At 35.8% G+C, this 20,666-nt stretch overlaps 1 protein-coding gene across 2 annotated transcripts in view; it reads left to right on the top strand.

Moving 5' to 3' along the window:
* The first annotated feature begins 510 nt into the window (after window positions 1-510).
* Window positions 511-20,666, top strand: part of LOC138694825 (cytochrome P450 6k1-like) — a 64,695-nt gene continuing 44,539 nt past the window's right edge. Inside the window, exon 1 of one of the 2 annotated variants that reach the window (XM_069818930.1) lies at window positions 511-666. The gene's annotated coding sequence lies outside the window, so the exon portion shown is untranslated. Of the gene's footprint in view, window positions 667-13,896; window positions 14,055-20,666 lie in introns of those variants that run through there. The other variant, XM_069818931.1, reaches the window with a different exon arrangement.

Here is a 20,666-nt window from a genome sequence, read left to right as displayed (position 1 = left end):
TATTACACGATATATTGAATCAAAATTTCGATATCGATATATCGCTATATCGAAACGAAAATATCGATATTTCGTAAAAACCGATATATCATTACCATCTATAGACGGAATGATTTAGATGTCTAATAGGGGAAAAACGGGAGAACCCCGAGAATAACCTCAACTGCGACCTTGTCTGCCACAAGTGTCACTATAGATTTTTCAATGAAAAATACCAGACCTGACCGGGACTCGAACTCGGACCGTCTGTGATGTAACCCCTTAACTACAAACATGGGATGTGGACGCGTTTCAGCCATGCATCGTAGCCGGCGCAGATTAAACGCAAGACTTCGTATTTCCTCAAGACAGAATTCCGCAGTTCCGCTATTTCTCAAGGTTTCATATATATTCATAGCCGCATAATATCTAGGCCTAAATGAAATGTCCAATCTTTATAAAACATTAACAAAAATATTTGCATGGTAATGTGACAGAGTAAGGCGTAGTTGCACCATTAGCACTAAAACACTTCGTCAAGGTCCACTGGAATAAAAGACGAACTCACGGCCAAATCCCGAGTCCAGTTGAATGCCACGGAGCGGACAGGCTTCAGTGTTCGTGAAACAGGTCTGGTAGCTGCAAGCACCCCACTTCCCTCGAGGAGCCACCATAGGACTCTTTTGGGTAAGACGCTATTAAAAACTACAATATTGTATCGTGTAAAGGCCCATTCACAATGAAAATTAAACATAACTGTAACATAAACACAGAAGTTTGCGCTCAGGCTACCAAATCGGATCATTCACAATGATTCACATAAGCATTGACATAAACATTACCGTAAGACGTTAACATAGAAGTTTGCAAACTCCAAACTCTCATGCTTATGCTTACGTGATTTGCAAACAGAACACAATCGTGGAGCGCTGAAGTATACGACAGAATATGAGGAAATGGCGTCGTTATGTTTCCATGGTTACCAAGTATGTTTGCCGTTATGTTTATGTTCCCATCGTGAATATGGTATGACTTCTTGATTTTACTGTAACGTTAAGTTAACGCTTACGTTATGTTTAATTTTCATTGTGAATGAGCCTTAACTTTCGCGTAATCTTTGACGAAAAAAATGACAGTGGCACCCAGCGGCATGCGCTGGAGAGCTCACCGGCTGAAGCCCCCCACCCCCATTTTTCAAGAAATATTAAAAAATTGTATTATATTTAAACTATGAAGAAATAATTCACTATTGGCGTTGCGAGTGTGAAACTGAGAGAAAAGTATTTTTTGACTGTTTCTAGCGGCAATGACCAATATTCAATTTAGAATAAGAAGTCCTTTATATTTCTACTGACAGGTCGTTTGATATTGACCACTGATTTTCAAAGAAATTATGGATCTGCAGTTCTTAACACAATAATAACTAGATTTATTTAGGGTCTGCGTCTATTCACTCTGCAAAGAAGGAGAATGGATTTTCCTTTGTAATAACCATAAGTAGAAGATGGGACATGATAGGGGAGTTGCGATCGGAAGAACAACTGAATGTCACATAGCGTGGTAGGCCTGTTGTTATGGTAACAACGGTTGAGTTGCCAAACTTACCGTTCCCACCTGGCGAGTGCTTAATAGCTCTCTTGGCGACATTTATTGTGCACCCAATGTAAGCATTGGTATGTTTCGTGTTTGATCCTCTGTCGATTTTTGTATTGTTTTGTTACCTTCGCGTCAATTGTCAATGAATGTTTTAACGTCAGCCATCTTAACGTCAATTGCTAGCTTCAATCATGGTAGTTCATATTGGCAACATAGGACTGTAGTTCCAAGCTCGGCCGCTTAACTGTCATGTCCCATCTTAAAAAAAAAAAAAAAAAACAAAAAAAAAAAAAAACAAGTATAAGAAGTTCGTACCAAAGCAGTAGATTCCAGCTGAGTATAGCGATGAGTATAGATGTCACCCGCATATATATATAGACCTAGTGTTGCCAACTCCAGGGCTGTGAAAATCTGTACATTGGTGTTTAAAGATTCTTCTTCTTATATCCTGTTGTTCCTACATGGAACATAGGGCAGCAGTAAAGTTCCTCCAGCGTACTCTGTCGCCAGCCATCCGTTTCACCTCTTTCCAGCTTTTCCCGCGTCTCTCTACTTCCTCCTCTTTTGATCGTTTCCATGTGGTGTTTAAAGATACCTGACTCCTAATAATCGATAGTGACTGAAATTTGTTCGTGTGAGTGTGACTTCTTTAGTTATTACTTGCAAATAAATGGCAACGATAACAGTCATTGTTGCCAATAGTAGTCTACATGAATATACCTGCATTGTTGTTGTTGTTTAGTCAACTGTCCGAAGACAGGTCTGAACCTCACAAGTGATACCAAGAAGGCACCACTTATGAGGCAACTAGGCCAAGAGATAATGGTAGGGTGGCCAGTTCCTTTCCCCCGTCCATTGCATAAATCCCCGACTAGCTACATATTACACTAGTCGGACTTCAGATGCATACAAACAGTTGAATCCTGTAGATTCAAAACCCTCTAAAGACCATTTTGTTCGTAATTGAGTTACGCTCACATATTCCTTGCTAAGAATGAATTCGAATGATTTACACAGTTTCAATTCAAAAAGCCACTATATTTGAAGCAAAAGGTTTGCTAAAAGTCACTGTTAGGTTGAAAATTCCCTCTATTATTTTGCCAAACGTTACTGTTAAATTCTTTTAATTTGTGAAAGTGGATATAGGGGATTTTGAATTCAATTTTGATTCAATTTGTTCTTCCTCTGACACATATAGTCAAGTGAGATGTACTGCCTGATAATAGATGTACAGTGCGATTATTTAGTCCTGACAGTCGCCTGCGATCTGCGCCTGCGTCAGGCGAGTCCATTCAGTTACGCCAAGGGGTGTTTGGGTTATTCACTTCGGAGCGATCGGATGTCATGCGTGCGGTAGAGGGTATGTTTCCAGTGCAATTAAGCTGTACTGCATTACTTTACCGACCGCTCGCCTTTATCTCTAATCCGGAACTCTCCCCACTCCTCCTATTACTTCCCATCTTTCGCGTCGCTCAGCTGTCAGGACTAAATAATCACATATCAGCCAGAACCTCAATAAGAGGATATACCAGCATTATAGAATTCAAAATTTTTCCCCCTCTATTGATTGTAAAAAGCACTAGAATTAGCGGGAAACCGCTGACACTGTCAATTATGAGAATAATAATTTATACTTAATCTACATCATAATTTCCCAACATTTTTTTTGCCAGTCCCAATAATAGTGTCGCCTATTGAGAACTAGCGGAGCCATTTCGAAGTTCCTCAGTTTGTTATATTACACTGGGTGTTCATTTCAAAGTGTGTCATGACGTCACTGTTGTGAGTCAGCGATTTGAAGCGAGTTTCAGCTTTTATGTCAGAGAAGTTGACTATTATTCAAGGCGTTCAATCTGAACTTGAGAACGTGTACGGTATAACTTGAATGTCGTAGCAACAGATGGCGGTCTGTAAAGTCTGTGTGCTACCATAACCTCTTTCGAACTGTGTTTTGCGCGGGCAAGTCGTACGCAGGGTATTTGTTATCATCGATTGCGTACGGCAACATTCCACAACACAAATCAAATGCTCCGTGTCCATGTTGACCGTCGAAGTTAATGTCAACAAATACGTAAGTAATCGTCTTAACCCTCTCCCCATATCCCGACAGTAAGAAAAAAAACTCACTTCAATACGTGTTTCCAAACAGTTCACATTCTTGCCACTACTGGCGTTACCGTACGTATCGGTAAGTAATCTTCAGAATGAACGCCGTACTTGCTAGGCAACTTCTCTCGCATTTAGGTAATACGCCTCTGCGGAAGTGTAGGAAGATTGAATTCTCTAGGCTCATCAGATAGCCACATGACGACATACAGCGAGCCATGACACATTTTGAACTGAACACCCAGTATTTGGTTCTGACTTATTCCGTGGTTAGAAAGTTCGCTTACACAATCAGAAAATTTAAGGTCATATTTTTTAACGCCAGTTTACACGCATATTTTATAAGTTCCGACGAGCTGATATGAATAGAATTATTTATTGGCAGGGAAAGGATTTATATGTAAATACATATTTACTTATAAAGCTAATATAATTTATATTTTGCATTATCTTTATGTTTCACAATGTGTAGGGTTGAAAAATCCTACTTTTATTTTCCATATTTTTCCATATTTTAGAGTTTAGTACATATTTTCGTTAATTTCCATATATTTTCCATATTTCATATAAAACAGTCCATATTATATTAGGTTTAACAATAAAACAAAACAAAATTCCATTAACTTTTAAAAATACATTTCAACAATAGAGATTTAAACACATGTTCAGTAATCCCTTTAACATCAGAGTTATTTGAAAATTAGCAGTCCTATCAACAATGGGAAAGTAAGTTACAAAACTGTATTAATTTAATTTAAAATTTTTAACAGACTTCAGTTGTGCAGCTCAACAGTTAAATGCCAGTCAGAGTACACATAGGTTCAGTTTTGTAAATCATACTATAAAGACGGTAAATATGCCAAAAGTACGTCATTCAGTCAATTTAAAATCAAAACTAACAAGTTACATTTCAGAATTTAAAGAAGATGGTTTATCAACTGACAATAAAATATTATTTTGTAATTTGTGTCAGTGTGCAGTATCATCTACACAAAAGTTCCTGGTGCAACAACACATTACAACTAGTAAACATCAGGCCAACAAACAACTAAATTCCAAGCAGAGACAATTGTTTTTAACACAACCAACAACATCGAATGTAAGATCTGAGTTTAACATCGACCTGTGCCGTTCTCTCATCTCTGCTGATATTCCTCTCTACAAACTAAAGAATAAGGTCTTCAGGGAATTCCTTGAAAAATATACTCAACATACAATCCCGGATGAGTCAACACTTAGGAAGACGTATGCTCCATCCATCTACGATGAGACAATACAGAAGATAAGAGATGAAATTAAAGATAGTTCAATTTGGGTTTCCATTGATGAGACTCCCGACAAAGAAGGTAGACTTGTTGGTAATGTAGTTATCGGTTTGTTAAGTGAACAATATTCTGAACGAATTCTTTTACATTGTGATGTTCTAGAAAAGTGCAATAACAAAACTATAGTTAAACTGTTCAACGAAGCTATGGGTATCCTGTGGCCAAAGGGTATTATGTACGATAATGTGTTATTCTTTATTAGCGATGCTGCCCCTTATATGGTCAAAGCTGGACAAGCATTATCTGTTGTATATCCTAAATTGACTCATTTTACTTGTGTGGCGCATGCATTTCATCGTGTGGCAGAAGTGGTCAGAGACAATTTCCCTAAAGTAGATTTGTTGATTTCATCAGTGAAAAAAGTATTTCTCAAAGCTCCCAGTAGAGTTAACGTGTTGAAAGAAATGTACCCTGAAATTCCATTGCCACCAAAGCCAATTTTAACTAGATGGGGTACATGGCTAGAAGCAGTTGAATATTATGCCGAACATATAGACTCTATTAACAATGTTCTCCTTGCATTGGACTCTGAAGATGCAGTCTCAATTGATACTGCGAAAACAGTTACCTGTGACATAAGTGTGAAGAATGACTTAGCTCACATTCAGCATACATTTTCATGCATCATAAAAACGCTCAAAAGTCTCCAAAATAGGCACCTTTCACTATCTGAAAGTTTTGAAATTATAAATAGTACTGTGGAACAACTGAATCGTGGTAGAGGTAAAGTTGCAGATGCAGTAAGAGCTAAGGTGGACACTGTACCTTCAAAAAACCCTGGATATGAAGAACTACAAAAGGTTGTTGCTGTGATGAGTGGTGAATCAACAGTGAAGATTAACTTGGACTTATCCCCAGCAGACATTGTGAAATTGAATTATGTACCAGTTACTTCTTGTGACGTCGAACGCTCTTTTAGTCAGTATAAATCTATCCTCAGAGACAATAGAAGAAGATTCACTTTTCAGCACTTGAAAGAAATGTTTGTAACCTATTGTTATGGTAACAGACAATAAAAATTGTGTTTTGTTGAAACTACATTGGAAGATAAGGTACGTCCATTATATTTTTTGTTTAGTTTGATTAAAATGTACCAATATTTAACGTACATAGTCATTTTTTTATAATTTTAAGTCCATATTTAATTCCATATTTTGGTAAAAATCCATATTTAATTCCATATTTTGGTAAAAATAACTACATATATATTTACATATTTCATATATTTTTAGTCCATATAAATCCGTTCCCTGTTTATTGGTATGTTTTGCTTTCTATACTAAGTGAATTACTGTTTACTATAAATAGCATGATGTGTATGACAAATATAACACAGATCTGTTATATTTGTCATTTTTTGTGCAGATGGAATTTTGTTCCCCAGATGAACACTCAAGTTAAATTATACAAGTGGGTGTGCAAAAATCAAAATAATACTAGCATTTGATGTATTTTATTTGTGTAGAAAATTATTTGCAATAAGCGTCTGGTGTTTAATTTTCATTTATCTCCAAACTCATTTTTATGACTTATCTCCCTTTACACAAACAACACAGAAGATATGTTAATATATTTGTCATACACATTATGCTGTTTAGTGAACAGTAATTCACTTAGCATAAGATAAGCTGTTCGGACGGCAAAACGTAAATAAATAATTCTAGCCAGTTTACATGTCTGGCTATTCCATATGAAATCGATCAGTAAAAAACCTCGCATTTTTTTATACTCTAATTTTTTCCCTACTTATACAAGGTGCTGAGGGGAGTGCATTTTCAAAAATATACTATCGAAAGTCAAACGGTTTTCGTATTATTGAGTGACAAATTTAGCGTATTTTATAAAAACAAGCCTCTTTCAGCACTGAGAACTCTGGAACTATTTGCTGCATAACATTGAACGAGAGCTCATTTTGAAGCTGACATTTGGTAGGTTATGTTAAGAAGTAATCCTTATTTTTATTACACAGAGAGACAGATAATCTGATTTTACTTGCTTTTACGCTTATTGGCCATTTGTAAAAATGTAAAAAAATATCGAGAAAAAACCTTGCATTATTAAGAGGGATTCGGCATTGTTTGCTTAGTGGTACGGCAATAAGTTTCGAGGGTATTAAATAGATTATTTTCACACGCCTAGACTTGAACGGCGCTTATACCGCACGCACTGGCCGAGAGCTGAAGATAAGCGAGCATTGGGCGTCATTTTACTCCTGTGTTTACGAAAACCTGTGATAAAGCTAGCACAGCCATGCCCTGCTAGACGACACATCACGTGTTTGTCTCCTGGCCTTGCTTGTCTCTGGCTAGCTCCCGTCTCACAGTCAGCTGGTTACTTCACGCGCGTACTATTTATTTTCTTTATTTGATATTTTCAATACTTTATCAACATACCATCAGTAAATAATATGTGTTTATTTGTACTTTCAATGCGGAATCTAACTAAGTATTTTTTTAATATTTTTTCCTGGCCAAAGGCGTCTTAATGAGGAAAAATCTATATTTCTCCATTTCCATAAAAAGTAAGAAAATCTGTTTATATGTCAATATAAACTTTAATTTCTCAGCATCAAAATAAACCATGATTTTGATCATTGGGTGAAAGGATTTCGGAGCTACAACAGTTTAAAGTTGCTAATTTTATGAAAATACGATAAATTTAAATATTTTTAATTTAAACACTATGAAGTTCTGGTGCCTCAAACTTTGCACAAAGCATTGTATCACAGTTCTCTACCTACAAAAAAAGTTTCATTGTATTTAGAAATTGTAAGGTCAATTTTCCCTATATTTCGGTCGATTTGAGATGGAATAGCTCGTCTGCTAAAAATTCCGCAGGTATATAAATTCGGAGATTTTGCGTTTATGGTGAAAATGTTGCTGTTGCCGCTGTTGTTGGTAGTGGTGGTGGTGATGTTATGGTTTTTCTTAATAGATGCTCTCGCCCGTAGCGCTGATATTTCTTTCATCCCGTTCCTGGTGAATGTAATTTACTGTGTGGCAATTTTACATTAAGTACCGGTATTGACCTTGTGAAGATGTGCTGAACACTGACCCATCTACTAGTGATAATAGCAAGTTAGATTTACATTAAGAAGTTGGAACCTGCCCTTGAAAAATCTACATGGACGCTTTTGCTTACTGTATCTATCTACTACCATCAGTGTCTACCATTGTGTCAATCACACTTACAAAAATGTATTAACTTAGAAATAGAGCCTATACGTATTTGAGAAATTTTATAAAAGCTTAGTTACAATTCTACAAAGGTAATATAGAGCAAAATTTATTATTATTATTGTTATTATTATTATTATTATTATTATTACCGGTATTATAAACAATTCGGTAATGTCTGTTCAATGTATACCCATGTATTGTGGGTCCCTATCACCACGGCATGGCGCGTCCTCAGGTTAAGGATCGAGGAGACGGCCTCCAGATATGGATGGTAGCTGTGAATATATTGAATAAGCAGTCGCGGACAGCCGATGAGGGGTGGTCCTCCAGCTTGGGTTTGGGCGAAGGGCTAACAACCCATCACCGTAAAAAAGCTTGTTACGAATCCTTCAAATAAGCCTCGGAATGGGACTGATTCTCTGGCACGACCACAGGAAAGGAATAAGGTTTTGAGATTTGGTACTTGGAATGTTACAAGTCTATATAGAACAGGAGGGGTAACATTAGTAGCAAAAGAACTAGCTAGATACAGAATAATTTATTGGAAATTTATTTTTTGAAGAGGTGGAGAAGTTCAAATATCTTGGAGCAACAGTAACAAATATAAATGATACTCCGGAGGAAATTAAACACAGAATAAATATGGGAAACGCCTGTTATTATTCGGTTGAGAAGCTTTTATCATCCAGTCTGCTGTCAAAAAATCTGAAAGTTAGAATTTATAAAACAGTTATAATTACCGGTTGTTCTTTATGGTTGTGAAACTTGGACTCTCACTTTGAGAGAGGAACATATGTTAAGGGTGTTTGAGAATAAGGTGCTTAGGAAGATATTTGGGGCTAAGAGGGATGAAGTTACAGGAGAATGGAGAAAGTTACACAACACAGACCTGCACGCATTGTATTCTTCCCCTGACATAATTAGGAACATTAAATCCAGACGTTTGAGATGAACAGGGCATGTAGCACGTATGGGCAAATCCAGAAATGCATATAGAGTGTTAGTTGGGAGGCCGGAGGGAAAAAAGACCTTTAGGGAGGCCGAGACGTAGATGGGAAGATAATATGAAAATGGATTTGAGGGAGGTGGGATAATATCATATTATGATGATAGAGAATGGATTAATCTTGCTCAGGATCGGGACCAATGGCGGGCTTATGTGAGGGCGGCAATGAACCTCCGGGTTCCTTAAAAGCAATTAAGTAGGTATTATAAACAAAGCTCGGATCTTGGGGACTTGTGTGTCGTGTGCTTGAGTAAGGTTACAGGCATAACGTACACAAAGCTCACGCTGCAAGTGCTCAGGGACAGTCGTTTGTACTAAGAAAGTGGTCACATCGAATGGCAAGAAGACTAACGAATAAACTGTGTCACGTCGAAGCCAATGACATTAAGAGAATTACAGGTAAACGGTCTGTTTGAGGAATTAGAAAATACGTGTTATTCGAATGGGTGTTATGGAAGTTTGAAAATGCATTTCTTAAATTTTAGGTACAGAATTTCGTGGAGGAATTCTGAGGAGATACATTATTTTCTTCTAATGCAGAGTTTATATCTTGTAAGTTGTACCACACATAAACTAGAGCTGGAAACGGGCATTCATTGAAAGACATTGCAGTCCTTTAAATTGATGGAGAATTTGTCCATAGCCATGGATCAAGTCGTAGAGGGACCTTCCCTAGTAGTGATACACTAATTGAAAACTATTTGCGAGAAAAATTTAGGATATACTTATCTTTCTCAGATACGAGATCTGCTGAAAATCGAACAGGAAACAGTGACAGTGAAATATTCAGTATTTTATTTAGGCCCAAGACTTTATAATAAAATTTCAAACCATTTTCCAAATTTGAAATTTTTTAAAATTGAAACTTTTAAAAAAGAATTTTGTAAAATTATCCATGATATATAATAGTAACAAATGTACTTTTTTTACCTTTTATTTCTATCGACTATATTCATGTTTTTATTGAATATCACTGGCTTCTGTCGAATTGTCAATTGATATTAAATGTGTATTTTTCTCTCGTTTTCCCTTTCTTCTTTATTCTTGCTCTTGTGTTGTACTTATTGGTTTGAATTAAGTTAATTACTGTATTTAGTAAACTGTCCTTGTAAATTTTATGTTATATTATTCACTAAGACCACACCGTACACGAGCCTGACTCTTACGTTAGTGGCTAGAAACATTTTTATTTTATAAATGCAATTTGTACTCACTAGGTAGCTAGTTAAAATAAATAAAATAAAAAAATTAAAGTTTGCTCCCGTCACTTCATGTGACGTGGAAATAAGTTTCCTTCGTTTCAAATCATGTTTAACTAACAGACGAAGAATTTATGGGTTCGAAAATCTTCGAATGCATGTAGTCATACACTGTAATGAAATGTACAGAGCAGAACTGTAAATTTGATGTATTTTGCATGTTTATTTATATATATGCTATAAAATTAGATGTTTCAACCTATCATAATATTATCATTATGTTGTTCCAGCCAGGAACCACTTTTATAGCAGACCTGACAGTACCTCCGTGCTGGAAGCGGGAGTTTGTTGACATTGAAGTCCGGTCGCTTAGCCACGTTCAAAGACACAAGTCCCCAACTTCCGAGCTTTGATTATAAACAATACGAGTTCTTCAGTCCATTTACTCTCCACTTCCATGATTATATTCTGTTCCATAATGTCTGTCAGGCGAAGAAAATGTTAGTCTGTTTTCATTCTCTTTAGTCAATCGTTACCAGCAGAACGAAAACATTCAGTGGCGAGCAGTTTACAGAATATTTGAAAATGGCACTCTTTACAATACCAAGATATAGCTTCAGTGAGGAATAGGAATATGATTATTTTGAATTAGATAATAAAGCTAATTGTCTATTAACTTATATTCCGTTAAATTACGTTATATACGGCATTACAATATAATACGTTATTTCAATGCTGTCTGTGGTAAAGATTATGGAAAAAAACAAACTTATTTTATGGAATTTTATTTTTATTTGGGATTTTTTAATTTCGTAAATGACAAAATGGTTAAACGATTTGTTTCCAACAGTTTCATAAAAACATTAGGGAAAAGTGGTCGAGATTTATATACTAGTTATTGACAATAGAAATGTATCTTAACATGAAAAATATTGCAGTTCGTATAATTGCAATGTCTGTGTCCACATATTGTTGTGAGCAGTATATTTTTAAAATGAATCAGTATAGTCTACATCAGCTTCACGCTCGAGGTCAAATGATTGTCATTTTGTCTTTGCTCTGCGTCTATGTACTAACAAAATCCAGCCGAATATTGATACATCAGTGAAAAACAAGAGATGTTTTCGACAAGTTAATCACTAAATAGATTAATGTTCAATACTTTGTGTGCTGACTATCAATCTTATCTTAAATTATGTTTATAGAGTGGTGATTGTTTTTACAATATGAGTTTATGTACTGCCCGTCACTGAAGCAAGTTTTTGATTGAGAGCGATGCATGGACGTCAATCGTGTCTAAAAATTTTGGAGTAAGGTTGATGTCGTACTTTCCCCTTCAATTGAGTTTCGCATGTTGCCAAATGACTGGCATTGCTTGGGGAGACGTGAGGCTGCAGCAAAACTGTGTGTGCACGTGTGATTAAACAATAATAATTATTAAAGAAAGAGGACGAAAAGAGACTTGATATATATATATATATATTTTTTTTTTGCTCTCGTAACAACTGGAACCAGAAAAACGGCGCGTGCATTTTTAAAACCAGCAACAATGTATGTAGTAATAACAATTGAAGAGTGGATTAAAACATGTATTCAATGAAATTAATACACTCCAATGAAACTCATAAGAAAACATATGACAAAAAATCCGTTGATTTTACAGCAATATCCGAAAATCCAAAATTTCATTAAAATCCGTAGAGTTGGCAACGCTGGGCACATTGAGCCAATGTATGCCTTAAAGCCGTGGTTCTCAAGCTTTTTTTGCATCACGGAAATCTGATTAATAAAAATAGGGAATGGTGGAACCCATTACAAATTTTTTAACTCTCTTGAATTCTGTTGAAAATTGATTTATGGTGTTTTATTAATTCTAGGTAAAATGCTTTACCAATAACCAAAAATATATTTAAAAATGGGCTTAAGGATTTTACTAATAGGCATTTGTATTGAAGTGTTGTAGGCCTATCAGTGAAGAAGTGTGTTGCGTCAGTGAAGTGTGAAGTATGTTGTGTCAGTGAAGTGTATTATATAAGTGAAGTGTGTTTCTGTCAGTGAAGCTTTATATTTTATAGTGGTAATGCAAAGTATTTGAAGAGTGAAATGTTGTTGAAGTGTTTGTGAAATCAGGATAGAATCAGTGAAATGTGTCGTAGTTCCAGTGCACTAAGTGAGTTGTCAGCGAAATGAGTGTAGTGCTGAAAGGTACTTGTACAAGTATGAAAATATCATACTCGTGGGTTTTAGTTCGTACTTAGAGTTAAGATACAAATTAGATTTACTTTAAATGTTATTTTAAGTGATCGTGCTTCATTTAATTTAGGATGTTCCCTGTTATTATTATTATTATTATTATTATTATTATTATTATTATACTTACTTACTGGCCCTCACATTGCCGCCCTCACATAAGCCCGCCATTGGTCCCTATCCTGAGCAAGATTAATCCAGTCTCTACCATCATATCCCACCTCCCTCAAATCCATTTTAATATTATATAGTCCCATCTACGTCTCGGCCTCCCCAAAGGTCTTTTTCCCTCCGGCCTCCCAACTAACACTCTATATGCATTTCTGGATTCGCCCATACGTGCTACATGTCCTGCCCATCTCAAACGTCTGGATTTTATGTTCCTAATTATGTCAGGTGAAGTATACAATGCGTGCAGCTCTGCGTTGTGTATCTTTCTCCATTCTCCTGTAACTTCATCCCTCTTAGCCCCAAATATTTTCCTAAGAACCTTATTCTCAAAAACTCTCAATCTCTGTTCCTCTCTCAAAGTGAGAGTCCAAGTTTCACAACCATACAGAACAACCTGTAATATAACTGTTTTATAAATTCTAACTTTCAGATTTTTTGACAGAAGACTAGATGACAAAAGCTTCTCAACCGAATAATAACAGGCATTTCCCATATTTATTCTACGTTTAATTTCCTTCCGAGTGTCATTTATATTTGTTACTGTTGCTCCAAGATATTTGAATTATTATTATTATTATTATTATTATTATTATTATTATTATTATTATTATTATTATTATTAGTATTAATTATTATTAGTATTAATTTATTATTAATTGTATTCTTTACCAATTTATTGTGTTTATTATTGTCATTATTGAGTGTAATTAGTTACCACTGCACCGAGTATATACCCATTTGCAGTGTGAATAAGTAAATAAATAAATACATACATACATACATACATACATACATACATACATACATACATAATTAACTGTTATGTAATTGCTTTATAAATGTATGTAAATGACAAGTAATAAATGTAGGAAAATAAAACTGAAACATGTTTGGTAATATCTGCAGTAAAGTCTAATGAATTATGATATTGTATAACTAAAACAGCCGTGTAATCTAATACCATCAGTACTCTTACTTTTTGCACAAATTGTAGAGCGTGTATCACTGATAGAATACAATGAATTCTCTTTGAAATTTGCGCGTGCGTGACAATCACGTTGGTTCAAACTTCGTGTTCGCCGCGTTCCTTGGCAGTGGCCTACAATTCATTACGTATGCGGCTGTGATACGCTACTCGCATCAGAGAACTGGTCAGATGTGTATAAGAGGGCAAGGAAGAAGTGCAACGGTGCATTGGCGGAACTGAGATCATCAACAGAATATTTTTCTGATCTAAATTGACGTGAGTAAATAATAGTCTATCAACTTTTTAATACGCTATTGTGCTATTGTGTTAGTTGCAGTGTAGTTTCTATAATAGGTATAATGCATCACTATTATATTATGATATTAAATTTCTTCATTCTTAAAAAGATACCCCGCATATAATGTTCAATATTAAATGTTTAGTGCAATTGTGCTAATAAAATTCACAGGAAAACTCTACAAGCTGTAAAATTTACGAAAGTGTTAAGGAGCTGATACTTAGGTAAATATATTTTTTGTACGATCATAGGCGCTTAGGTGCATAGTCCACACCTGTGGAGTAACGGTTAGCTCGTCTGGCCGCGAAACCAGGTGACCTGAGTTCGAATCCTGGTCAGGGCAAGTTACCTGATTGGAGTTTTTTCCGGGGTTTTCCCTCAACCCAATTTGAGCAAATGCTAGGTAACTTTCGGTGCTAGACCTCGGACTCACTTCACCGGCATTATCATCTTCATCTCATTCAGACGCTAAATAACCTAAGATGTTGATACAGCGTCCTAAAAACACCTGCTTAAAAAATAGGCGCTTACTGAATTAGTTCAAAATTCAGGATATACCTTCCTGACTGTTTGAACTGAATGTTATCTCGCATAAAAACACATATTTTACAATCTTTTGCATTTAAATAAACGTTTAAAAATATATAATGATAAACACGTAATTTACACATTTCCCCCTAGTGTATGTTTTTTTTTTTTTTACTACCACACCAGAAATTACAGATGGAAAGCGGAATACAGATATTGACTTATGAGTTTTGTAATACTTTTCAAAATATTACGTAAATTTGAAATATAAAGATTAAATTCTCTGCACGTTTGCTTAAATAAAAATTGTTACATTAATACGGCTACTAAATAATTTTCTACCTAATAGAGTGTGAGTGTATATAGATATGTTAGAGAGTATAATAAGTAGGGCTGAAAAAAAAAAGTCTTGGTTGTAGGTTACGCTGCATCGTACGTAGAGCTCTGTGTTTACAAAATACTTGTGTGTACCCATGACTAGTTACTGTAGCGGCTGCTTGTACAGTCCGTTCCGTATAAATGAACTCATAATAGGATTTATATGTAGGTTATAGGATTACTTATGTTTCAAATTAATTAACTCTGAATAAATATTAAATTTACAAAAAACATTATCAATTAATTTAGTTTCTTTTTGGAGATGCCGATAAGCTCACTGTATTATAATATCAATTAAGTCAAACACAATTTACCTGTGTTCTGAATTCAATCTTTCTATTATCTGTTCTTTGTTAGATTTTTGTTTTCTGCATTCTGATATCTCACGTCACTTAAGCAGGTCTACTATTGAGAAGAGTCGGTTGTTCACTCTCTCTGCTACTTCAGACAGAGACACCCGGCAACGCGACGCATTTTGTAAACAATGTACTGTATATACAAATTATTTACTATTCTGATATCAATACTTTTCTTCAGCCCTAATGATGAATAAATAGCGACGGACAAAAAGTTTTAAGAATCGAATAATCTGTTTTCCAACAAATTAAGAATAGAAAAATTTATTCGAATAAAAGTTCCCGAATACTTTAATCATTCGAATAACAATTTGATTACTCACCTCGGTTGTTCTCGAGTAGTTCTCGGTTCTCGTATCCAACATGCAGAACGACAGCGATAGTAGTGACAGAAATGTATTGTGCAAGAATGGATTTTATATTTTTTATTGTTCTAATCACATGCTATAGTTATCTGCAATTTCCGATAAAGATGTTGTATTCCAGCGTTCCGTTATTAGACGAGACACACACACACACAGAGAGAGAGAGAGAGAGAGAGAGAGAGAGAGAGAGAGAGAAGGTGAGAGAGAGAGAGAGAGAGAAGGTGAGAGAAAAAAGAAAGAAAAAAAAAGAAAAAGGAAGAAAAGAAAGAAAGAAAGAAAGAGACGACTGGAATAAGTCTTTATTGCATGCAACTACCTCATGTTTGCGTCCACACCTGTGGAGTAACGGTCACCGCGGGGCAATCCCGGTTGGGGCAAATTACCTGGTTGAGGTTTTTTTCCGGGGTTTTCCCTCAACCCAATACGAGTAAATGCTGGGTAACTTTCGGTGCTGGACCCCGGATTCATTTCACCGGCATTATCACCTTCATATCATTCAGACGCTAAATAACCTAGATGTTGATACAGCGTCGTAAAATAACCCAATAAAATAAAAAAAACCTCATGTTTGCAGGCGAGGTTAGCCGAATATATACGATTGATGAGCAATCGGCGTTCTCGAGAACTTCCTTCTCTGTACTGTTTCTTTCTATTCTCATTCTTCAGTTCTCGCAGCATTTACCGTCTGAGCAAAGTTCTCGAATACTTTTATCATTCGAATAACGATTTGATTACCCACCTCGGTTGTTCTCGAGTAGTTCTCGGTTCTCTTATCCAACATTCAGCACGACAGCGATAACGATATTAGTGACAGCAGTGTATTGTGCAAGCACAAGAGTTTGTATTTTTTTTATTATTCTAATTACATGCTGTAGTTGCCTGGAACTTCCTATAAAGAATTTAAATTCTATGTTTTATTTAACGACGCTCGCAACTGTAGAGGTTATATCAGCGTCGCCGGATGTGCCGGAATTTTGTCCCGCAGTAGTTCTTTCACATGCCAGTAAATCTACTGACATGAGCCTGTCGCATTTAAGCACACTTTAAGGCCATCGACCTGGCCTGGGATCGAACCCGCTCCTATAAAGATGTAGTCCTGTATTCCATAATAAAACAAAAGAAAGATAGAGGAAAAAGAGAGAGAGGGAGAGGGAGAGGGAGAGAGAGAATCTGGAGCAAGTCTTTATTGCACGCAATTACATCATGTTTGTAGGAGAGGTTAGCCGAATATATACAATTGATGAGCAATCAGTGTTCTCGAGAACTTCCTTCTCTATACTGTTTCTTTCTGTTCTCATTCTTCAGTTATCGCAGCATCTACCATCTGAGCAAAGTATTCGAATACTTGTTCACGACTCGAGATATATCTCGAGAACTTACAAGAATATCTCGAGAACTTATAAGAATAGAAATAATTCATAATTTGTTATTCGAATACTCCCTTCACTAATAGTAAGTGCGCATATAGGCCTATGAAAAAACCAGCCGAAGGTCTTCCAATAGGCTACCTAAAATGATACACGTCGCATTTGTGGTTCATGCTCTGCAAAGAATGTTCGAAAATATCCGAATCCTGTTTCCGAACGTGGATAGGTGAGTATCAAATGGGGGGGGGGGAATGTGTTGATTAAAGCGCCTTCAATAAATGATCTCTGTAAACAGGAAAATCGTGAAGTTCCTCTTAACAATGAGAACATTATAAAATAGGGTTTCCAGACTTATTGGAAAAAAATACGGGACACTTGTCAGTTATCACCGAGTAAGTTTAGTAAGCGCACCCATCAAATATGCCAATCTTTCAAAGTGTGTGTGTAGTAAAGTTTACTACACAAACACTTTACTGACTACATAAGGATGAGTAAACAAACAGTAAACAAAATTGTTAGGGAGCATATTTGCATCAATTTTAAGCTTCTTCATGTAAATTGCCTTCAAATTGTTTTTACCAAGTTGTTACAGAAATAGCTACAAAATATTCTACTCACGTGACAATATTCTTATAAATCAATCCGCCTTACCCTTGCAATATTTCTTTAAAGAATCAATTTCACTTAACAATTGTTTATTTTGAAGAATCATGTCATGAAAAGCAACACAGTCCTCACTGAAGAATGATTTTACAACAAGCATTGATTTTGCTATTTTTACAGGCAATTTATTTTTTTCATCAGTCCATAGAGCGTTCATGAGAGAAAATAATCTTTCGACGCACACATTTGTTTCAGGGATACACATAATGAACTCCACTACCCTCTTCAAATTTGAGAGTTCTCCTTCAGTACTTTTAAAAAGATCCACCCAGACTTCATCTAAACGTTTGGTGTTGCCATCATTCGCCTTGAGAAATTAATAACTCACAATAATATTGTTTCATAATAGCCCATCTACAGTCACCTGCTGTGATGAAGTGCATTGTTTGTAATTTGTAATGTAGAATAGACATTGTAACTTTTCCATTTTTTATCAGTTTAGAACTCTAAAATACGGGACGGAAAGCTGTCCTGAAGACTTTTCTCGGGACAACGGGACGCATTAGCGTATTTTATGGGACGTCTGGGAACCCTACTATAAAAGCTACGAGATTATGATGTAGTATCTCAATCGAAAGCTAATGTCGACCTGGTTGGCGAGTTGGTATAGCGCTGGCCTTCTATGCCCAAGGTTGCGGGTTCGATCCCGGGCCAGGTAGATGGCATTTAAGTGTACTTAATTGCGACAGGCTTATGTCAGTAGATTTACTGGCATGTAAAAGAACTCCTGCGGGACAAAATTCCGGCACATCCGGCGACGCTGATATAACCTCTGCAGTTGCGAGAGTCGTTAAATAAAACATAACATTTAATATTCGAAAGCTAATAATGTCGTGATTGCGAGAAAAATATAACACTGTTAAAATTTGAAAGTTAAATTATATATGTTTGAGATTGTTTTACCTTTTTTTCTCCGGGATAGGCAATACGTTCGGGATTGTTGCCTTCGTTTGACAGAAAATTGTAAATGAAATGCGTTGTGTGAAGATGTTAATGGTGGAAGGAAACGTTTTGTGATTCTTATTGCGTTGCAGAGTGATCCATTCGTAATGGGTGCCCGAGGCGGTCAAAGGAAACGTGGTAGGACCATAGGACTAATGAAATGTTTTAGTGTTTTAAAATATGACGAAAGCGTGTCTATAGGAATGACGTTGGTACCATGAACAATGTATCAAAACGGGAAATTGTAAATGAAGACATTATAAGCATTTTTCATTTTAAAAGAGTTATCGTGATTGAACATTTTAATTCATGCTGCCACAAAGGTTTTCTCAGCCGCGTATGTAGAGTAGAATAGGCCGATTCTGATCGAACTGGGGAAATTGTCTCCAGATTAGATAATACAACATATTTAAAAAAAACTACGTTGTGAATTGAAAAATACTCCATTGCCTGAAATTTTCTGTATGAAAATATTTCTTTATAAAATTCTAATTCATCTTTCTTAGATTTTTTTATGAGTCTTGCAAACGATCGGATTCACCTTCCAAAGTCGGGTGATTCCGATCGCATATCGGATGATTCCCATCATTGAAATTAAACGCGTGAAAGACGCATTATCCCAATACAAAGACAAATATTAATCTACAACTAATAACACAAATAACGTTCCTTAGCAATTGGACATTGACCTTGAAAAGATTCTATAAACTCAAACATAAGGGAAAGAGTTTTCATTGCTCAGACCTGCCTCAAAATATTCAGTCACTTAGTCATTTAACTAATATTCACATTACACTTGCCACAAATGAATTGTTTTTACCTTTAGTTCCACACAATTCTCGTGGTACCACTCTTTTCTATATCCCTGTCATTGAATCCACTCCCCTTTCTTAACAGACCGTGTATCATCATCTTTCACTTGCAAATTATCATCTTCATCAAATGAATCAAAAATTTTGTAGCCTGCTAGTTGCTAGCCTCACAGTAATAAGCTAATTTTTGAGAGGTTTAAAAAAGGACCTACAGAGAGGTCGTAGCATGTGAGTTATATGATTTGGGGGAGAAATGACATGAATTTGGCTCTCTTCACAGAACTTTAAAGCTTTCAAACACTTGTGGCTAACGTGTTCAACCAGAAAGATTACACTGTTACCCTAAGTTAATTTAACCTGCCACAGGAAAATCGAAAATATAAAAACTACATTGTTAAATAAACGTGAACAAACAATCGGAATCACCCGCGAAAAGGATCGGAATCAACCCACTAGTTCAGTGATGTCAAAGCAAGCGCATTTTTCTTCTGACCTTGACGTCGTGCGCGGGCATCAAGCGCTAAGTATGGAAGGAGCAAGGATTATGTATATGAATAAGGAGCCTGTTGGATTAAGAAAACAGTGGTGCACAAACTTCAAACAACGTGAAATTTTATGTCGTTATTTTATAAGGCTATTTGCTGTTTGATGTGATCTATATTGTCTGTAAAACAAAGTACTAACACCAGTTTCTTAATATTGCAGTTAATAACATAATAAAGAGTTAAGAAGGAATATTCACATAAATTTCATAGTAGTAAAACTACCGGTATACTATATTAAGTGAATGAAACATCATTCACAAAGAAAGTGATATCCCAAAGAAAGAGATTAAGTATGGCATGGTAAGTTGGAGTTGATATTGATGGTATCTTTAGCCTTCTAAAAGTTATCAATAAACTAATCAAAACAATATTATAGTAGAAAGCAATTACCTAGGTATATATTTCAACTGTAACTAATATTACATAACAAAACCCTTATCGCATTATGCTTTTAAGGTGATATTGGTGCGCAACTTCCTATCATCAGAATATTAAATTATTTTCTCGAAATTTGTTGAACTTATAGAGCTGCCGTTTTTATAACACATGGGCACATATCTTTGTTTGTGATGTAACAGTAGCTCCTTTGTTAATTCATTTTCTTAGAAACATTTTCCATGCGAATATTTTCAAA

The sequence above is a fragment of the Periplaneta americana genome, chromosome 2, assembly GCF_040183065.1.
Source record: "Periplaneta americana isolate PAMFEO1 chromosome 2, P.americana_PAMFEO1_priV1, whole genome shotgun sequence".
Classification (NCBI taxonomy): Eukaryota; Metazoa; Arthropoda; class Insecta; order Blattodea; family Blattidae; genus Periplaneta; species Periplaneta americana.
This window is presented reverse-complemented; position numbering and strand designations above follow the sequence as displayed.